This window comes from Sciurus carolinensis, chromosome 15 (genome assembly GCF_902686445.1).
Source record: "Sciurus carolinensis chromosome 15, mSciCar1.2, whole genome shotgun sequence".
In the NCBI taxonomy this organism is placed as follows: domain Eukaryota; kingdom Metazoa; phylum Chordata; class Mammalia; order Rodentia; family Sciuridae; genus Sciurus; species Sciurus carolinensis.
In genome coordinates, this window is record NC_062227.1 from 22,307,633 (window position 1) to 22,327,821 (window position 20,189).

The 20,189-nt window shown below is 38.2% G+C and overlaps 1 pseudogene; it reads left to right on the plus strand.

Annotated features, from left to right (window-relative positions):
* LOC124965339 (60S acidic ribosomal protein P2-like) overlaps positions 1–16,824 on the plus strand; it is an 85,246-nt pseudogene extending 68,422 nt beyond the window's left edge.
* The last annotated feature ends 3,365 nt before the right edge of the window (positions 16,825–20,189 follow it).

A 20,189-nucleotide genomic window follows, 5' to 3' on the forward strand; every position in this document is an offset into this window, starting at 1 on the left:
GACCCACAGCATACATGTCAGTGGTGCCAAAATAAATGAGAGGAGATGGGCCAAAAGGGGAGCAGGGAAAGGTAAGTAAAGCCAAAATCCAACAGTGCAATAGGTCCCAAAATGAAATAGTATATATGTAGCCAAAAATAAAATGAAATTATAAATAAAGTCAGCAGAAAATGGTATTATTCCACCACAAACTTTAGCAAATACAGCCAAAGCAAAATGATATGCACTGAAAATTTTTTAAAAGAGCATTTTATTTTTTTAAATATTTTTTAGTTATGGATGGACCTTTATTATACTTATTTATTGATTTATATAAGGTGCTGAGAATCAAATCCAGCACCTCATGCATGCTAGGCAAGCACTCTACCACTGAGCCACAACCCCAGCCCTAAAAAGGGCATTTTAAAGTGAAGAAATTTTTATTTAAAACTTGTTAGGGGAAGTACTACTGTTAGTCTGCAGATACATATGGACTCATCCTGTGGATTTAAATCCTGTGTATGCTGTGGAAAGAGAATGAGTACAGAGTTTGAAATTTACTGAACACTTCCTGTGGCAGATACCAAACCTCTCTCAATACTCATGCTCAGCAAACCTTTCATATGGGAAGTACTGCACTCATTTAATTGATGAGCACACTAAAACTTGGACAGGTAATAGAAGTTTCTCAGGATTATTGAGGTTAATGACAGAAACTAGCAATCAAATCAGGATGTGTCTGTTTTCATACTTATGGTGCTTCTTAAAATGTATAAAAGAAAAGCATATAAAGGAAAATATATGCCTCTATACCTTCAAAACAATATAGACTTACATGGAAAAGAGAACTCTAATCCACCTTGACTTTTTTTTTTTTTCACAAATATTGGATAAAGGTAGAGATCACTGACTAACTCTCAATGGGTATTTTATAAAATTACTAAATTTTTCCAAACATTTTCAATCAAATGCATATGGCTAAGCAAACATCTATATCACCTTCCAAACTAGCTCTGGTATTCTACTAAACCAAAGATCTATAAAACTGCTCCACAATATCTTATTTATCAGCATATTTCTGGAATCTGCCCCTCCCAACAAAGCATTAAACTCCTATATTACTTTTTCCTTCAAAGAGAAGTTATAAAAATCAAGAATAAAAAATAAACAAAATGGATTTTAAACCAAGAGTATCCAAAGATACCAAATGCATGGAGAACATATTCTTGACCAAGTGACTATAACTAAGTAGTCAAATGACATCTAAGCTGAGTAGGTAGTCTTCTGAGCATTATTTCCTTGATTCACAAGTTCATATCAAACATTCATAAAACCTAAAGCCAGGCACAACTGTGTTTCCTACTTCTAGAAATCACAGAAAATATTCTTCTTACAAAAAGAATACACTCAAGGCCTATCATAGGTACTTTTCTAAAATGTCATAAAAGACAAACAGATGTTTAAAATCACAACTCAAACTTTGTAAGATACTGAAATTTAAAAAAAATTCAGTAAGACTCAGTTTTATTGACACCTATAGGAAATTTGGGTAATCTTTATGATGTTTTCAATAAGAGTGGAAACCAAAAAATATTAAGTTGATTATATATGTATGTGAAAGTTGGAGGGGAATAGGAGGGAGAAGAAAAACATTCTAAGTGCTAATAAATTTGGAAAATACAAAAAAGAAAAGTCATTTGGTCAACAAATATAATAAATAAAGTATGCGTGCCAGGCTATGTGCTGACCACAGGATACATCTGCTCCCAAGGAGGTCAAGGGTTAAATGCAAGAATCTATCACCTGGTAGACAAGACTCATCTACTCTTAAAAGGTCAGAAAACTAATAAGCACACACATGGCTCTGTGTTTCAGAGGTTTACAATCTCTGTGGGGAAAAAAAAAATACAGCTGAGAGATTATGCTCTGGCCAAAGGATAATGCGAGATACCAAATTCAAGAAGTGACAGAACACTGTCACCTTCTCTGGTGACATACTGGCCCTTCACATCCTTAACTTATGTCATAGTTGTCACTCTGGAGCATCACACTTTCCTCTCTAAACATCCATTGTCCTGGAATAACCTTGAAACCCCTTACTGCAGAGCAAGCTCCTGTGACCCTTATGTCTCAGCTCGTGCATCACTTCCTAAGCAAAGGCTTCCCTAAGCATCCCAACCCACCCCAACCAAATAAGGTCTCCACCGTTCCCACAACAGTTGTACCACAATGGCAGTACATTTGTCATTATTTATTCCATGTCAAAGATATACCAAAAATCAAGAAAGAGATTACTATTACTTGAAGAGGAAGCTGTCAGGAAGTTGCTCACAAAGGAAGAACCAAGCTCTAGAATGCAAAGCATGGAGGTTTTCCTGATGGTTTGGGAATACCAGATGTCTCCTTGGTGTCTGGCACTGTGTGGATCACACTGTGAAGATGGATCTCACTAAATGCACTTAATCCTCAGAGTAACTCAACTCTATAGGAACAAACGGTATTCACTTCCCAAATAAAGAAACTGGTTTTAGAGAGAATACACTTTCTCCCTAAACTCAAATGACTTGTACATGAAATAACTGGCTTTCCAGATATAGTTTCAATTCCAAAATTATGTATAAATAAATGTGATTCCCAACTCCCTTCATTTTCAGATGAGGGAATCAAAAACCCAGGACATGAAATCACTTTCCTGGAGAGGCATGGTCAATAAAGGCAGACTGTGGCAGTGACAACATATTGAGAAATCAGAAGTAAAGATTCAATGGAATGAAGACCCAACCAGGCTAAATACAGGGGTGGTGGGATAAAGAAAAGTCCAATGATATGCTAACAATCTAGATAACTGACAATGATGAGAGGCATCAGGAGAGGACACAGGTGAAAATGATAGGAGACACATCTGGCAGCCAATTAGAAATGTCAGATTTATCTTGAGGGTGCAGAAGGAAAAGCATGAGCCAACTTGTACAAGCCCACATTTGCAAAGTCACTCGATCATATGGGAAAGGTAAGCTGGGAACAAAGAGATACAGGGCTTGGGTATTAATTAAGCGAAGATTTCTTAGTCCTCTAAGGCAGGGCTCCCCAGCCTTCCTCGCGTCACAGCACATGTACACTGAACACAAATCTGCACATCTCCCTAGGGTCAGCGGGTGTGAAGTCCAGTGTCTGTCCTTTCATGGTACCCATGTGGGGCATAGGAGCCAGCAAGCGAGGCTTAGAGCTCTGCCAGAGCTCTAAGAACATGCAATCATCATTCCTGCCACAAGGGGACTTGCTCCACTCTATGTTTTCTGGCCTTGGATACTCCATGATGAATGTTTAAAGACAGCTCAGGTTTGGGATCGGGGCTTGGTGGGTTCGATCCTCAGCACCACATACAAAAACAAGTAAATAATTTAAATGTATTGTGTCCATCTACAACAAAAAAAGAATTTTTTTTAGAAGACAGCTCGGTTTTATTCCAGTAAGAGGGCAGCGATTCTAGGTAGTTATGTGCTCATTCAAAAATAAAGAAATTAGATGACATAAACTGCAGTCATGAAGTGGTAGGTATTTTGTCCAGATTTGTGCTGAAGTTGACCAACAAGAGGGGGAATAAATTGAGAACACAGCAATGGGGAGATAAGAAAATCAAGGGTTAAAAGATCTAAAATGTAAAACAAAATCTTCCATGTGGTAATGGAAGAGCCATTGTGGACTCCTGAGCAGAGACTGGTGATACAAGGAGTATTATCCTATTTGAAGCTACATAGTATCTATCACAATAAAGAGGCCAGGGACAACCACTGAGCACACAGGTGGTTTCAAAGTTAGGAGAAAAGGTTAACTCCAGAAAGCACTTTGGAGGAAGATTTGGCAAAAGATGTTACAAAATAGCTTGTTTTACTAACAGGCTTAGAAATCATTTGAATATTCTGTAATAAAATAAAACAATGAACACTTAAAACTGATCAGAAGATTTGTATTTAACCTCAGCTTATCAGAATTAAACTTATCCCCACAGTCTTTCCTTCTACTGTTATTAGAGCGGTAACAAAGAAGAGTACACTTTAGTTATAAAGTTATCTTGAAATACCAATTTTCCAAGCAAAACCTAGAAAAACATGTACTGGGGTTTACATAGAAATCCTTATCAAGTAAGATACTAGGTCTTAAGACCTAAAGTGAAAAAGAACTCCAGGAATGAAGTCAAAATGCAACAGTTATCAACATTAACTGACATTATAGTGGCAGACAGAGATTTCTTAAGCCATCTGCAAACACAGGCTTTTATCTGACTGGTAAATGAATTTTTTAAATGCCTGACAAAGCAGAGACAGGTCTGGCCTTGGGAGGTAAACAATTTCACTTAAAAGCAGAATCGTTTAACTGTAGGGATTTCAGCAAACATCATTTTGTTTTTTAATATCCCTACCATGGGGATTGAGAATGCATATCTACCCTTTATAATCCACAAAGTACTAGATTCAGGTAAATCATTGTTAAAGTGAGCGAGTCTGCCAGCAAGCCCCATCTTTCTGCACAGACTCCTGGGAGCACAACCAGTACACCACCTCATCACAAGGGTACAGACTCTAAGGAGCAAAGGGGTCAGTGCATAATTACACCTAAATAGGCCTCCAAGTCCTCCTGCAGTCAAGACATGCACTTCCTTCATGGGCCCAGAAATTAAAACACACACACACACACACACACACACACACACACACACCCATATAACTTGAAATAAAATACTGGCTCATATCTTTTGATATTCCGAAGCATACAGGGAGACCAAGAAGGTTTTGGATTGTAGGAAGAAAGGCAATTCATGAGCTATTACTATTTAAAGACCAAACCCCTGTCAAACAGCTTGACAAAAAAATGGTGGTTTTTAACACACACAGCTTGCAGCCGTGCTGCCAATAAAAACAGTGGGTGGTAATTCTGCCAGCTAAAATGTTGCTTTAATGGGGGTAACGGCAGGAACAACTGTCCCTCCCCAACTCCCTCTCTAGCAGCTATGGCTAGGCCACATCCCATCTTGTGGCTGCAGAGCCCACCAGTTCTTCATAAGGCCATTTGCAGAGGGAACAGGAGTGCTCTTCTAGGCAAAGAACCCCAAAGGCCACTGTCAAAGCAGCTAGGAGACCTAAAACCATGTCACTTGTAAGTGAAGATTCTTCTCAATTGTGATTGTCTCATCCTAAGCAAATGTAAACCTTTTAAGTGGTAATCAAGAAAGATCAACAGATGAATTCTAAATTTATCCTAGAGTTAAAGACCAGCAAATTGGTCTTGACATTTTCCAGGAGAACAGCTGGTGGCTAGCCCTCTCCAGGAGGTGAGTCAAGGGCCCTTCTCCAGTGAGGGCAATGGGAGGGTGTGGGTTCCCACGTCAATGACTCTACTTCCTGTTTTTCAAGTTGTTCATTTAAAGGGTGGCAATGAGGATTTTGGGTGCTCTCAAATATTAATCTAACACCGTCACTAATCAGGCTGGGATTTACACCTGGCTTTTGTCTCCTGAATTACTTCAGATTAGATTAGCCAAAGAGAGCAGAGAACTCAAATGTACCTGGGTCAAACAAGATACTGTATCAGAATATTCTTCTCACAGCTATAGTATGTGAGCAGAGGTGGCCTGGAAATGATATGGCAGCTCTACTTTACAACGTCCCCAGAGAGCCCAAAACCACCCAGTCCATCACTGCACAGCCCTCATCCTCACAGTCAGGCTGGGGCTCCAATCAGAACACTCCCATTCCATGCAGAAGGACGGAGGCAGAGGCAGGAGAAGGGTGCATTCCATCCTCAACAGGACCATGGTGGGTGTTCTGCACAGCACATCCATACGTACCCCAGTAACAGATATGCTGTTCAATACAGGTTACTAACTACATTCAATATTTACATATAAACTGAAACTAATTAAATTTACCTAAAATTAAACACTTACTGCTTAGACACTAGCCACATTCCAAGTGCTCAGTAACCTCACATGCTGATTTATTACTGTACTAGTCAATTCCATCCCCACAGGAGCTCAACTGGACAGCTCTGATCTGGAGCCTAAGTACCACACTGCCAAACCCACTGCAAGAGGGGCTCAAAAATGCAGATTTGATGGTGGGGGAACAAATGACATCAGATAATTCCATCCTATAGAAGAATTGAAGGAAACAGTGAGACCTGCAGTCTCTCCTGGAAGCTTCAAAGTGTTACATACAAAGAGACCCTCTTCAGATAGACTTTTAAACTTTGAAGCAATTCTTATATAAAAATAGCACACATGGAAATACCAATTGTTATGGGTCAAATTGTGTCCACAATATCCATGTGTCCTATATAAAAGAAAGGGGGTCGTTGCAGATATAATTAGTTAAGAGGAAGTTACACTGGAGTTGGGTGAACACTTAATCCAATGTGGCTTATATTCTCATACAAAGGGGAAACTGACACAGAGGCCCCACACAAGAATGTCACATGAACATGAAGGCAGAGAGCAGTGATGCACTTATAAGCCAAGGGGCGGCAAAGATGACCAGGAAACCAACAGAAGCCAGGACAGAGGATCCTCCCTCACCGTCTTCAGAGGTAATGAACCCTGTCAACACCTTGATCTTGGACTGCTAGTCTCCAAATCAGGCAATCAATTTCTGTTTTGTAAGTCATCCAGTCTGTGGCATTTTGTCACAGTAGGCCTAATACACCCAGAAGCCACATAAGACAGCTGGCATGTAGAATCCATTTCTCTCTAAAAGAACTCATGGCTCCCTCCCCTCTTCCTCTCTGGGGGCTCAGAGACACCATACCTGCTCCAGTGCCAACACAAATGGCACACTTGGCATTCACTCTAGAATGCGGCTGAATGAATTCTACATCAGTATCCTGGACACCCCTACACTTTCCATTAATGCATATGTTTAGGAGGAGTGTTCTGACTGCTTACATGCTTTCTGTTGTTCCAGTAGAATAATTAATTGATAGATTTAAAGAACAAAAGAAAAAGTTTCAAAGGATTCCGAGTTAGTTCTAGGATCAAAAAATGTCTGAGAAAAGCTACTAGCTTGGGATTCTAGAGGAAGACAAAATATCGTGGCAACAAACAAGAGTTAACTGTTCTCAGCAACATGGTTGGCCTAAAATAACTTAGTCTTATTGTCACTGACCGATAGGCTGATCAATTTTATTTCTATTAATTTATGGAATCCTTACAACAACCCAAAGAATTTCTACTCATTATTGAAAATTTTATAGTACAGAACATTTAGAGAATTTTGCAAACTCACCCAAGAGTTTGGGATCTAAATGCATTTAGCTTTTGTTTTATTTCCTAGAAAGAAAATATTTGAACTTCAAACAAATGAAGTTTGAGGAGTACATCCAGGCTCAGCTGAAAATGGACAAATCTAGACAGAGGTGTGGCTCAGTGATAGAGCATGAGTTTAGCATGTGCAAGGCCCCAGGTTCAATCCCCAGCTACGAAATGGAGCAGAAATGGGTGAGGATGGAAAGAAGATAATGTCTTTGAACAAAATTATCTTCATGCTAGCTCTAGTTACTCAGTCAACTCACAGTCGCTGGGGGAGGAACGTCCAATACACTTCTCATTTTTAGAGACATAAACATAGGGCTACGAAGACAAAAAACCTACTTTTCGATTCATTTGTTCATTCAATGAACATTTATATATTATCTACCATGTGCCAAGCACTATTTGTTCTGGGCACTTAGAATGTACTTTAACAGGTGAGACAAAATAAATTATAAACATAATAAGCCAATTATGTGGTTCTTCAATTCTGTTGGGGGCTGGGGGATGACAGAGCCCTATAATAGGTATTTAGAGTGTGGGGCAGTTGCACTATTTTATTTTTACGTAAGATTTTCTAAGTTATGGTAGAAAATTACTCCACCTCACACCCACACTGTTCTTCTTGAAGAAATGCTTCTCTACAGTAAAAATGAAAAAAAAAATTTTTTAAACCTGCAAATTCAGTTTCCTAAATTTTATCTCCTTTTAATGCCCTAGGACAAAAACTTCAGCACTCAATATTCATTTTGAGTACCCATCTTGACTTTAAGACTTACAGGCAAACAATTACACTAATTCAAATACACTAATACAGAATCCAATATTCTCCAAAACAATTTTGGGCTTTTTGATCTTGAAATCTGCAGGTATATATGGTCTTTTTTTTTTTTTTTCAAACTTGATTTTATTTATTTTTATTTTATTTTTTTAATTTTTAATTAGAAAATTTTAATGAAAGATTTTAATCTATTTTATCCTTTTTAAAGGACCTATTAATAATGTTCTGTATAGTGTTAAGAAATCACTCTGTATCTGTATCTGATTCAAATTCTTTTTTTTATATATATATTTATTTATTTTTTTTAATTGTATACAAATGGGATACATGTTGTTTCTCTATTTGTACATAGAGTCAAGGCATACCATGTGTGTAATCATACGTTTACATAGGGCAATGATGTTTATTTTTTTCCCTTCCCCCCCACCCCTCCCACTCCTCTTTTCCCTCTATACAGTCCTTCTTTCCTTCATTCTTACCACACTCCTTATCCCTAACCCTAAACCTAACCCTAAACCTAATGCTAACCCCTCCCACCCCCCATTATATGTCCTCATCCGCTTATCAGCGAGATCATTCGTCCTTTAGTTTTTTGAGATTGGCTTATCTCACTTAGCATGATATTCTCCAATTTCGTCCATTTGCCTACAAATGCCATAATTTTATCATTCTTTATGGCTGAGTAATATTCCATTGTATATATATGCCACAGTTTCTTTATCCATTCATCAATTGAAGGGCATCTAGGTTGGTTCCACAATCTGGCTATGGTGAATTGAGCAGCAATGAACATTGATGTGGCTGTATCTCTGTAGTATGCTGATTTTAAGTCCTTTGGGTATAGGCCAAGGAGTGGGATAGCTGGGTCAAATGGTGTTTCCATTCCAAGTTTTCTGAGGAATCTCCACACTGCTTTCCAGAGTGGCTGCACTAATTTGCAACCCCACCAGCAATGTATGACTGTTCCTTTTTCACCACATCCTCGCCAACACCTATTATTGCTTGTATTCTTGATAATCGCCATTCTAATTGGGGTGAGATGAAATCTTAGGGTAGTTTTGATTTGCATTTCCCTTATTACTAGGGATGTTGAACATTTCTTCATATATCTGTTGATTACTTGTACATCTTCTTCTGTGAAGAGTCTGTTCATTTCCTTAGCCCATTTGTCGATTGGATTATTTACATTCTTCGTGTAGAGTTTTTTGAGTTCTTTATAGATTCTGGAAATTAGCGCTCTATCTGAGGTATGGTTGGCAAAGATATTCTCCCACTCCGTAGGCTCTCTCGTCACATTGCTGATAGTTTCCTTTGCTGAGAGAAAGCTTTTTAGTTTGAATCTATCCCAGTTGTTGATTCTTGCTTTTATTTCTTGTGCTATGGGAGTCCTGTTAAGGAAGTCTGATCCTAAGCCAACAAGTTGAAGATTTGGACCTACTTTTTCTTCTATAAGATGCAGGGTCTCTGGTCTGATTCCGAGGTCCTTGATCCATTTTGAGTTGAGTTTTGTGTAGGGTGAGAGATAGGGGTTTAATTTCATTCTATTGCATATGGTTTTCCAGTTTTCCCAGCACCATTTGTTGAAGAGGCTATCTTTTCTCCATTGCATATTTTTGGAACCTTTGTCTAGTATGAGAAAATTGTATTTATTTGGGTTTGTGTCCATGTCCTCTATTCTGTACCATTGATCTACCTGTCTATTTTGGTACCAATACCATGCCGTTTTTGTTACTATTGCTTTGTAGTAGAGTTGAAGATCTGCTATTGCAATACCCGCTGCTTCGCTCTTGCGACTGAGGATTGCTTTAGCTATTCTCGGTTTTTTATTCTTCCAGATGAATTTCATAATTGGTTGCTCAATTTCTGCAAGGTACATCATTGGGATTTTAATTGGAATTGCATTGAATCTGTATAGCACTTTAGGTAGTATAGCCATTTTGACAATATTAATTCTGCCTATCCAGGAACATGGGAGATCTTTCCATCTTCTAAGGTTTTCTTTAATTTCTTTCTTTAGTGTTCTGTAGTTCTCATTGTAGAGGTCTTTCACCTCTTTTGTGAGATTGATTCCCAAGTATTTTATTTTTTTCGATGCTATTGTGAATGGGGTAGTTTTCCTAATTTCTCTTTCTGAAGATTCATCACTTATGTATAAAAATGCATTGGATTTATGAGCATTGATCTTGTAACCTGCTACTTTACTGAATTCACTTATGAGTTCTAAAAGTTTTCTGGTGGAATTTCCAGGTTCCTCTAAATATATAAACATGTCATCAGCGAACAGGGATAGTTTGAGTTCTTCTTTTCCTATTCGTATCCCTTTAATTTCTTTGGTTTGTCTGATTGCTCTGGCTAGAGTCTCAAGGACGATGTTGAATAGAAGTGGTGAAAGAGGGCATCCCTGCCTTGTTCCAGTTTTTAGGGGGAACGCTTTCAGTTTTTCACCATTTAGAATGATATTAGCCATGGGCTTAGCGTAGATTGCCTTTATAATGTTAAGGAATGTTCCCACTACCCCAATTTTTTCTAGTGTTTTGAGCATGAAGGGATGCTGTATTTTATCGAATGCTTTCTCTGCATCTTGAAATAATCATGTGATTCTTAACTTTAAGTCTGTTGATATGGTGAATGACATTTATTGATTTCCGAATGTTGAACCAACCTTGCATCCCTGGGATAAAACCCACTTGATCGTGGTGCACTATCTTTTTAATATATATTTGTATGCGATTTGCTAAAATTTTGTTGAGAATTTTTGCATCGATGTTCATTAAGGATATTGGTCTGAAATTTTCTTTCCTTGATGTGTCTCTGTCTGGTTTAGGTATCAGGGTGATATTGGCTTCATAGAACGAGTTTGGGAGGGTTCCCTCCTCTTCTATTTCATGGAATAGTTTGAGGAGTATTGGAATGAGCTCTTCTTTAAAGGTTTTGTAGAACTCGGCTGAGAACCCATCTGGTCCTGGACTTTTCTTTGTTGGTAGGCTTTTGATGACCTCTTCTATTTCATTGCTTGAAATTGGTTTATTTAAGTTGTGTATGTCCTCCTCCTTCAGTTGAGGTAATTCATATGTCTCTAGAAATTTGTTGATGTCTTTGAGGTTTTCTGTTTTGTTGGAGTATAGATTTTCAAAATAGCTTCTAATTATGTTTTGTATTTCAGTCGTGTCTGTTGTGATGTTTCCTTGTTCATTCCGAATTTTAGTAATTTGAGTTTTCTCCCTCTTTCTCTTTGTTAGTGTGGCTAAGGGTTTATCGATTTTATTTATTTTTTCAAAGAACCAACTATTTATTTTGTTAATTTTTCCAATTGTTTCTTTTGTTTCAATTTCGTTGATTTCGGCTCTGATTTTAACTATTTCCTGTCTTCTACTACTTTTGGTATTGGTCTGCTCTTCTTTTTCTAGCACTTTGAGCTGTAGTGTTAAGTCGTTTATTTGTTGATTTCTACTTCTTTTTTTGAATGCACCCCATGAAATAAATCTTCCTCTAAGTATTGCTTTCATAGTGTCCCAGAGATTTTGATATGATGTGTCTTTGTTCTCGTTTACTTCTAAGAATTTTTTTATTTCCCTCCTGATGTCTTCTGTTATCCATTCATCATATAATAGTGTATTGTTTAATCTCCAGGTATTGGAGAAGTTTCTGTTTTTTATTCTGTCATTTATTTCTAATTTCAATCCATTATGATCTGATAGAGTACAAGGTAGTATCTCTATCTTCTTGTATTTGCTAACAGTAGCTTTGTGGCATAAAATATGGTCTATTTTAGAGAAGGATCCATGTGCTGCTGAGAAGAAAGTGCATTCGTTCTTTGTTGGATGGTATATTCTATATATGTCAGTTAAGTCTAAATTGTTGATTGTGTTGTTGAGATCTATAGTTTCTTTATTCAGTTTTTGTTTGGATGATCTATCCAGTGGTGAGAGAGGTGTGTTAAAATCACCTAGTATTATTGTGTTGTGGTCTATTTGATTTCTGGAATTGAGAAGGATTTGTTTGACGTACGTGGATGAGCCAATGTTCCGGGCATAGATATTTATGATTGTTAAGTCTTGCTGATTTATGCTTCCCTTAAGCAGCATGTAATGTCCTTCTTTATCCCTTCTGACTAGTTTTGGTTTGAAGTCCACATTATCTGAAATGAGGATGGATACTCCAGCTTTTTTGCTGTGTCCGTGTGCATGGTATGTTTTCCCCATCCTTTCACCTTTAGTCTATGGGTGTCTCTTTCTATGAGATGAGTCTCTTGCAGGCAGCATATTGTTGGATTTTTCTTTTTAATCCAATCTGCCAGTCTGTGTCTTTTGATTGATGAATTCAGGCCATTGACATTCAGGGTTATTATTGTGATATGATTTGTATTCCCAGTCAATTGACTCATATTTGTTTTTGACATGATTTGGTTTCTCCTTTATTTGGCTATTCCTTTAGGCTAGCGCCTCCCGTTGCTGATATGCATTGTTGTTTTTCATCTCTCCCTCATGTAATATTTTGCTGAGAATGTTCTGTAATGCTGGCTTTCTTTTTGTAAATTCCTTTAGCTTTTGTTTATCATGGAAGGATCTTATTTCGTCGTCAAATCTGAAAGTAAGTTTTGCTGGGTATAAGATTCTTGGTTGGCATCCGTTTTCTTTCAGGGCTTGGTAAATGTTGTTCCAGGCCCTTCTAGCTTTTAGGGTCTGGATTGAAAAATCTGCTGATATTCTTATTGGTTTCCCCCTGAATGTAATTTGATTGTTTTCTCTCGCGGCCTTTAAAATTCTGTCTTTATTTTGTATGTTAGGTATTTTCATAATAATGTGCCTTGGTGTGGGTCTGTTGTAATTTTGTATATTTGGAGTCCTATAAGTCTCTTGTACTTGGTTTTCCATTTCGTTCTTCAGATTTGGGAAATTTTCTGATATTATTTCATTGAATAGATTGTTCATTCCTTTGGTTTGTTTCTCTAAGCCTTCCTCAATCCCAATAATTCTTAAATTTGACCTTTTCATGATATCCCATAATTCTTGTAGGTTCTGTTCATGATTTCTTACCATTTTCTCTGTTTGGCCAACTTTGCTTTCAAGGTTAAATAATTTGTCTTCATTGTCTGAGGTTCTGTCTTCCAGGTGTTCTATCCTATTGGTTATTCTTTCTATGGAGTTTTTACCTTGGTTTATTGTTTTCTTCATTTCAAGGATTTCTGTTTGTTTGTTTTTTTTTCTGTATCTCTAACTCTTTATTGAAATGATCTCTTGCTTCCCGTATTTGGTCTTTTAACTGTTGATTGGTGCGATCATTTAATGCCTGCATTTGCTCTTTCATCTCCTCCTTCAATGCCTGCATTTGCTCTTTCATCTCCTCATTAGCTTCCCTGATCGTTTTAATTACGGACATTCTGAACTCCCTTTCTGACATTTCTTCTGCTGTGCTGTCATTGGGTTTTATTGATGTAGTATCTAGGTTTGTTTGGTACATTTTCTTCCCTTGTTTTCTCATATTGGACAGATGTCAGTGGGAATCTGAGATATTGCAGATTTCCTCTATTGGCTTATAGTGTCCCGATAGATTTCCAGTGTATCACCTCCCAGCCTTCAGTAGCCTGATGTCTTGGAGGAATCTGATAAAGCAGCGCATCCGAAGAAAACTGCCCCTAGCCCCCTACTAGTTCCACGGCTTGGAACTGGTTCTGTGCGGAAATGCTCTCACTGTGGGCCTGCACCGTGCAGCTGGCCGTGTGGGAGGAGCCCACTGACGGAGTGTGGAAGGCTACCTTGGGAAGACTCTAGCTGCCCTGCCTGGCTCCGATAAGCCACCTCTATCTGGGCCTGCCACCCGGGCCGAGCTTTACCCAGAGGGCAGACTCACCTGTGGCTCTATTTCAGTCCGAGTCTCTCAATGCCTCCCCTTCTTAACTCCTGGGTTCTGGAGCGACTGGAGGTGCAGTCACCCTCTAGGCCGCCATCTTGGATCGCCCCGTGAAGAGAGCCTGCAGCCGGAGTGGGCAGAGCCGCCTGAAGAGTTCTCTGGCTGCCCTGCTCTGATCCCAGAGGCTGCTTGCAGATCGAAGCTCTCCGTTGGTTCGGGGACTTGTGGCTGGTTCTATGTAGAAAACCTCTCACTGGGCGGTCTGGTCTGAGAAGCTAGCCTTGAAAGGCACCTCCCACCGCAGGGGTCCAGGCTACTTGGGGAGGTCTGCCCTATCCTGGTCCCTGAAGCTGCTTGTGTGCCGGAGTACGTTGCGCTGCAGTGGCTCCGGGACTCGGAGCTTCTTCTGGTCAGAAAGGCTCTCACTAGCGGGCCAGTTCCATTCCGAGAACCTGGAGAAGCTGGCTGTGTGGGCGGGGCCCACCGCCAGAGTGCGCAGGGCTGCCTGTGGATGACTCTAGCTGCCCTGCCCGGTTCCGATAAGCCACCTCTATCTGGGCCTGCCACCCGGGCCGAGATTTACCCAGTGGGCAGACTCACCTGTGGCTCTATTTCAGTCCGAGTCTCTCAGTGCCTCCCCTTCTTAACTCCTGGGTTCTGGCGTGACTGGGGGTGCAGTCTCCCTCTAGGCCGCTATCTTGGATCGCCCCGTGAAGAGTTGATTCAAATTCTTGATATGCTATTCGGTTTCAGAGGTCTCAGTCCGTGGAAGTCTAGCTCCATTCCTTGGGGCTGGAGGTGAGGCAGAACATCACAGCAGAAGAGTGTGGCAGGGGAAGTGGCTCACAGGATGATCAGGAAACAGAGAGAGTTTATTTATTTTTCACTAGAACCTTTTTAGAAGCTCTACTGAATAATTCTTGAAAGTGTATCATCTCCTTTAGGCTTTAAAAAGAATTTCCCCCAGTCAGTCTAAATAACATAAATCCAAGTGTGGTGCTTTCCCAGTAACTGCAGAAAAATCTAAGTCAAAAGCCTGATTTCATGGTAATCATTCCCATTTGTTGGTGAGTTTTGCAGTTATTTCAGAATATTCATGAAGCCTCTTAGATAAGAGCACACTAAGTCCAAAATAAGAGCTGCTAATAATGCATTCCTACTTTTATGTAAATAGTTATTAATTTTGATAGCTTACATGGATGGTCTTAGTCTGCAGTTTAAAAGAGGAGCATAGGTTTCTCTATAAAACAGTCCACAAAACAGGCAAGAAATAATTATACTGTATACACATTTCTCCTTTTTGCTTTTATGTCCAAAATATTCAAAGGACAATACACTGACATTAAGTCAACTACATATTTAACTGTATAGTCAGTTTATTAAGTAAGGCAAGAGTTCCATTTGTCTAATTTGTTAAAATACCAGATTTTAGCCAGTCTCCCTTTTTAGTTTAAGAATGCAATATTATTCAAATTTTGTTATGTAACTGTCTCTATTTCCACCATTTTGGTATTTCACAATAATCATCTGGTAAACAGACAACTCTTTGACACTACCTAGGATAGACTAGGTTTTAAGACAGTTGTGAAAGATTTCGTTCAAAATGCATTGGAGTGCATGAAATTTCATTTATATAACATGATACAGTGCACCAAATATTTTCACACAGATTATCCTATTACATTCTCACAACAGTGTAAGACAGGCACTGCAATCATTGTAGTTGAGAAAAATTAGGCAAAGAAAAGTTTAATGACAATTGGTGACCACACAGGTAGCAAGTGGTATAGGTGGCAACTGGATGTTTGGATTCTTTTCCTTTTCCTTTAGGCTGTTCAGAACAGTCTAAAGCTTAATTAAGCACTGAAGTCTACTCAATTCAGATCATGAATCAATTTTTTGGCAGCTATCTGACATTACATGAGCTGGAGAAAAGCAAGAATGGAGTATGATCTCCTTTACCTTGCTTTCTTCACATAGGTATTCTCATCATTCAAAATCAATGGATCAACTTTTAAAGTCAATTAAACTTCTCACCTCTTAGTCTTTCTCTTCTCCTTTAAATCCCCCAAGACACTGGAGGTTCACAGACTCCACGTAGAATCTCTATGTGAATATAAATACTGAGATCAAATAAATGCTCTTCTCGAATTAGGAAACCTGCATTTTTTATTCTTGTTTTTCTGCAGACCATTTAGAAGGTCTTTTTGTGATATTCATGTACCCATCTTACAGCCAAGTTCTCTTAGCTGTGAATGAATAGTATTGGATGAGATCTTCAGGTATTTATCTAACTCAAGGATTCTATGGTCCTACAATGACACCTCTTAAAATTTTGTAAGGGCTGTAGATCAATACTTGCAATAACGATCAAGCTTGTTTCAATTCAGAACATACATATGTAGGGATAAGCGACTATTTTTAAACCATGGTATCCTCACAGTATATTTCCATTGCTTTACTACTAAATTTGAAATTTATTTTTATCATTAAGAAAAAAACTTGGCTTTTTTTTCCACTCCCTGCTGCTGCCAAGGTCGCAGATTTGAAGCCAGTCTGCTGCCACCGCAATGTCGCCTCCTCCCTGCTGGCCGCCCTCAGGGGCAACTCCTCCCCCAGCTCCAAGGACATCATGAAGATCCTGGACAGCGTGGGCATCCAGGCAGAAAGAAGAGGATCGGCTCAACAAGGTCATCAATGAGCTGCATGGGAAAAACACTGAAGACGTCACAGCCCAGGGTATTGGCAAACTTGCCAGTGTGCCTGCTGGAGGGGCTGTGGTTGTTTCTGCCGCTCCTGACTCTGCAGCTCCTGCTACTGGTTCTGCCTCTCCTGCAGCAGAGGAGAAGAAAGTGAGAAGAAAGAAGAGTTTGAGGAGTCTGAGGATGATATGGGATTTGGGCTGTTTGATTAAATTCCTGCTCCCTTGCAAATAAAGCCTATTTATGTATCTTGTAAAAAGAAAAAGAAAAAAAAAAAAACTTGGGAGGGGATCAAGGGTCATGAAGACTTTGAAAAGAATTTATTAGCTACTGAATGTTTTGGAACAAGTGTCAAAATCTTAAACCCATAAACAAAACAAGAGCTTGATGGAGAAGTATATTTACTTCTAGAGTGCATAAATCTTGCAAGATAAAACTTGTTAAATACAATTTAATTCACTCTGGAATACAGTTAAATAGATATAATGGGTGGCAAGTTGTCTTGATCTTTTCCATTGGAAAAATTATGACCGATGAGTGATGCTCACTGTTGAACCTCCAGGCAGAGCCTGTGTTTGAACTCCTTGTCTGTATCAAGAGCTTCCAATCAACAATTGTTCTATATCCATCTTCATCAGACCAAACTGACACTCTGCAATTGTGATGAAGGAGAAGGCCAGAAACCTTACAAAATAAGTCCCTTGGTACTTGGTGTGATGTGAAGTGCAATCAACATGTCAGGGAGGTGAGATCCTCTCAGCAAATCTGAAGCACTTTTGACAATGAAAGAAGTTTTCTATGTCACCCTCTCTCCAGCTGAGAAAAAAAAAATGTTTCTGGCTCCATAATTACTTTCCTTTAGGGAAGGGATTTACTATGAGGCACTGGTACAGAAATTTCACACTTCAGGTTCCACATTTCCTGAGTAATACAATAGCCACAATAAATGACTTTTAATTAGTCATTCCAAACTGAGTGAAGAGTGATACAGACCCCTTATCTGTGCATAATCCAGGAGAAAGGCTGTAGCCTTTAGGTAAAAGTCCAGGTTGTTTGTTGAGTGCTACCTGCACTGAGCACATTCAGGTTTCCAACAGTTTGAGTTTATAATAATGTAGACACTTCTCTGCTACCTCATTAATAAGGTTGCTTTATAACTTAGGGGCAGGGAGAGACAGGAAGCCTAAAAGCACAGGCTATTAAATACTGAGCAACAATTTATGTACCAAATTTATAAACAAATAAATTTTTGGTTCTCAACAGAGAAAAAATGAAAATGATGCCTCACTTTCAGAATCACACATCCTCTGGTGACATCTTTTCAAAAAACCCAGGAATATAGAGTCTTAAAGTTACTGTATATTTTAGTATAATGGTGAGAATTCACTTTCATTTCCCAGAGTCCATTCTGGCCCTTACAAATTTTATTACTTAAGCACCAAATACTTGCAATAATTGGACCTTCCACATATACACAATCCAAGAATGATGATATAGGCTCCAGGCATAACAAAGACTTAGAGTCAAAGCCCAGTTTTTTCTATAATATTTGAGACTTGAAAGGAATTTCATATAAGCATTGAAATAAAGGGAGACTACATTTTTCATTCATGGATTACACTTGAGACAACTGCAACAATGCAGAAATGTTCAAAAGATTATCTTAATTTATTATTTTATCACTATGATAAAAATGAGTCTACGACTTGAGTTTAGGTTAGTTTTAGATGGTTTTGTATGATTTTATCTTTTTAATTCTTCAAGTTAGAGGCATTTTAAAAATCAAAGTAGTAAACTGAAGTGATAAACTCAAATGTGTTTTAGAATGACTCAAAAAAACCATCTATAGACCTTCTAGAACTGACAATATGGTAAGTAAAACCAAGAGTCCCAAGACCATTTTTAATTGTCCTACTTAAGTGGATATTAAAATTTCCTTCTGACACAAAGTCTACCTTATCTCTGTTAAGTGTTTTGTACTGTTTGTCTTTCTTTCAGCTGACTACAAAATAAATGTGATGTTTAAGTACAACAGTTCTGACTACAGTAGAAAATTAAAAGAACAGGGAAAGAGATAATATGCAACTCAAGGACTAGCCTGGAGCATGACTATATAATCTCTCCTGAGACCATCATCTACTTCCCAACCAAAGGGGGATCTGTATGTGCTGTGTCAGGGCACAAAATCATCTGTGCAAAGTTAAAAAAAAAAAAAAAAAGCTGTTAAGTGAGGCGCATTTCTTTTTCTATGACTCTGGTGTACAAGAAGACAAAGATGTTTCATTTTGGAATATCTCATATAGAAATCTGGAAAAATAACTTTCAAAAAGATTAATAGCTAGGTTTGGGAATGCAGCTCAGTTGTAGAGCACTTGCATAGCATGTGTGAGTCTCTGGGTTTAATCCACAGCATTGTTGGAAAAAAAAAAAAGTGAGATTAATAGCTAGATTCTTGATAATACTTCAGTTCTTCATTTATACAAAAATATTAACATTGAGGTAGGTTTCACAAATAACCTAAGACATAAATCAACTAATCCTGTTTCTACCAATTAAAATAGAGTAATGATGCTATTTTAGATTTTAGAGTGTTATGAAAAATCCATATTTAGCATGTAACAGGGTCTGGGTACAGTCTCTGTTCACAAAAAAATCAGAATTGAACACACTGAAATATTGTAAATATGAATCAAAAGACATGGATTTAAATATCAAAATATCTGAATGTTATTTAACATCTTGTGTTATGGTACAAAATAAAACTGGGAGAACTCAGAGAAACTTCAAAGAACAAGCTTGAGACTGGTGACAAGATTTGGGCTCATACTTACTGGTTCCAGGACCTTGAGCAAGTTTCCTTAAACTGTGATGCCATCAATTTTAGTGCCTCTAACTACAAATAATGATAATAGCACAATGTTATTTGGGGATCACATGAGATAACGTCAGTAAAATACCTGGCCTTGGGCCTGACATACAGTTGATGATCCCAAGTAACAGATGTTTTTCAAACACTTAACACAATTCTTTGGGGTTAAATTTCTCCCTTTTGGACTTGCTACAAAATCGTGATCATTTAACACAGCACAGAGGAAAACCTATTTATCCATCTTCAACTTATTCTATAAATAAAAGTCGAACACATACTCACTTTTCCTATTCAAATTGAAGAGAAATTATAATCTGGCTGTTAATTTGACATTCTGTGATAGCAAAACAGGTTTCCAACATAAATTCAAATTTGACATGCCGTTGACCTGCCACAAAAAAATCAGTTACATGGCTGACTCTCTAAAGCGTTTTCTAAATGCAGCTATGAAACTTAAAAAAAAAAAAAAAAAATGAGAATATATAACTATGTGAAAATTTATCTGTATACATTCAAAATCATTAATGAGGGCTGGATATGTAGCTCAGTGGTAGAGCACTTGTTTACCATGCCTGACACCCTGGGTTCACTCTGCAGGATTGCAAAAAAGAAAAAAATCATAATACTAAAGATGGGACATTTTCCTTACAAGCCAAAATAATTTAGTGAAGAAAAAAAAAGCAATCTTTCAAGGTTACAAGTATCTAC